General features: G+C 41.2%; 1 non-coding gene across 1 annotated transcript; it reads left to right on the top strand.

The window, feature by feature from the left end:
- Positions 1-927: 927 nt before the first annotated feature.
- LOC120275028 lies at positions 928-1,034 on the top strand. The gene has a single exon (XR_005541054.1). It is a non-coding gene; the product is annotated as a small nucleolar RNA R71 (small nucleolar RNA).
- The last annotated feature ends 1,187 nt before the right edge of the window (positions 1,035-2,221 follow it).

Below are 2,221 nucleotides of genomic sequence, written 5' to 3'. Positions count from 1 at the left end.
GGTCATTCTTTAACATTCAAGGATAAGGGATTCTTTGCTTGTAAGATGGGGTTGCCACCTCGTTCTCCTTGTTTGCTCTTTCCTCAACCTCGACGACCTCGGGTGCTTTAACATTGGTTTTCTCACTTGGAAGCCTACCCTCATCCTCAAGACCACTTCTCAAAGTGATCGCCTTCACATGTTCTCTCGGATTGGTTTCGGTGTTGCTAGGTAAACTCCCTTGAGGTCTCTCTGATAGAGACTTCACAATTTCACCCACTTGATTTTCTAGATTGTGCAATGACGCGTTGCTGTTACGAAAGTGTAGCTTCAGCCAATTGAATCCTTGTGTCCGATGACTAGATGAATCTCGTCAAAGCTTTCTCTAAATCTGTCATCCGGGTTTCCAAGCCTGAAACTAGATTCTCTATGTTCGAGGCTTATTGTTGTTGAAAACCCGGTGGTGACATGGCCTTTTGCTGTCCTTGGTTATTCTAAGAAAAGTTGGGATGGCTTCTCCATCCTTGGTTGTTAGTGTTGCTATAAGGATTGCCTTGTCCTCTTCCCGAATTGCCCACAAAGTCTACATGTTCAGTTGGGGTTGAAGTAGCAATCAAAATAGGACAATCGGATGGCATATATGAACCCCCACAACCATCACAACTTTTGATTGCGGCTACCCTTGGTGAAGTCAATATATCAAATTTCTTGCTCAATGCTTCTACTTGGGCTGCCAAGGATGTAACCGCATCAATTTCATGGAGTCCGGCCACTTTCTTCCTTTTTCTTATATTCCATTTGTAGTTGTTCAAACCCATTTCTTCAATCAATTTCCTGGCTTCTTTAGGGGTTTTGTTCCCCATTGTACCTCCTGTAGCGGCATCTAGAAGTTGTTTGTTGCTTGAGCTCAACCAATTATAAAATGTATTAATGATCATCCACTCGGGGAACCCATGTCGTGGACACTTCCGCAAAAGGTCCTTGAATCATTCCCACGTCTCAAACAAAGTTTCAAGCTCCATCTGATCAAATGAAGATATCATATTGCGAAGCTTTGCCGATTTTCCCGGAGGGAAGTACATTGCAAGGAAAGCTTTGACCATTTCGTTCCATGTTGTGATGGAAGCTCTTGGCAATGAATGGAGCCACTGTTTGGCTCTTCCTTTCAAAGAGAATGGGAAAGCCCTCAAGTGAATTACATCATCAGATATCCCCATTGATCTTCAACATGTCACACACTTCAAAGAAGTTCTCAATATGATTGTTCAGGTCTTCATCGGCTAACCCATTAAATTGTGCGGATTGTTGAACCATCTCAATAAATGCTAGCTTTCAACTCAAAATTGTGGGCTGCTACTGGTGGCCTCACAATGCTCAATTGTGTCCCATAAATAGTAAGTCTAACAAAATCTGAGAGAGTTCTTCGTTGGTCCTCTTGTTCAGCCATATTTTCATATCCTTCATCCTTTATCTCAGCTGGATGATTCTGTTCTTACATAGGTTCTTTACCCCTTCTACGAAGTGTTCGTTCAAGTTTATGATCTCCTTCAACCAATGACGAAAATGTTCCCTCGGGTCATAACCTAAAGCTGCGACAAAAGAAAGAAAAACAAATCAGAATGATGATAGAATAAGAAAGTGTGAAATAGAGTAAATGATGAATAGCTAAAATAGCAAAGTGCAAAGTGTTTCTGAAACGCCTATTCCCTAGCAACGACGCCAAAAACTTGACACACCCCTTGTGTGTAACACGCAAGTGCATGGGTTTGTTGAAGTAATAATACCCCGGTGAGTGGGTAGTCGAATCCACAGAAAATAGTGATAAGAAACACAAAGATTGCTATTTCACTAAAGTGAAGATGAATCAATAGTGGTGTGAATAAAATCAATATGAAAAGAACTAAAGAAAATAAAAAAGAGAGGCGCAATAATATGAGAGGAAAGGTAATCGATAAAAACTGGGACACTCAGACATTGCTCCCCCTAGGATTATTGCTTCAAGTGCAAGACCACTATTATGTCTCCTAACTAATGTATAATGAGTTATGGAATTCCTAAAATACATGGTCCCAAACCTATGGCCAATTGTGACTAACTCTACACTATGTCCCGGTGGAGAAATCAGTTAGGCTCAACACCTCACATTATGAACAGTTGCAAGGAGCTCTAGAAATCCCATGTGATAAACCTTATTCCCTAATATAGGTTTAACCCTTTGGTCCAGGCGAAAGACCCCTAGTCA

The sequence above is a fragment of the Dioscorea cayenensis genome, chromosome 13, assembly GCF_009730915.1.
Source record: "Dioscorea cayenensis subsp. rotundata cultivar TDr96_F1 chromosome 13, TDr96_F1_v2_PseudoChromosome.rev07_lg8_w22 25.fasta, whole genome shotgun sequence".
Taxonomy (NCBI): domain Eukaryota; kingdom Viridiplantae; phylum Streptophyta; class Magnoliopsida; order Dioscoreales; family Dioscoreaceae; genus Dioscorea; species Dioscorea cayenensis.
The sequence above is the reverse complement of the archived record's forward strand: the minus strand, read 5'-3'. Positions and strand labels throughout refer to the sequence as shown.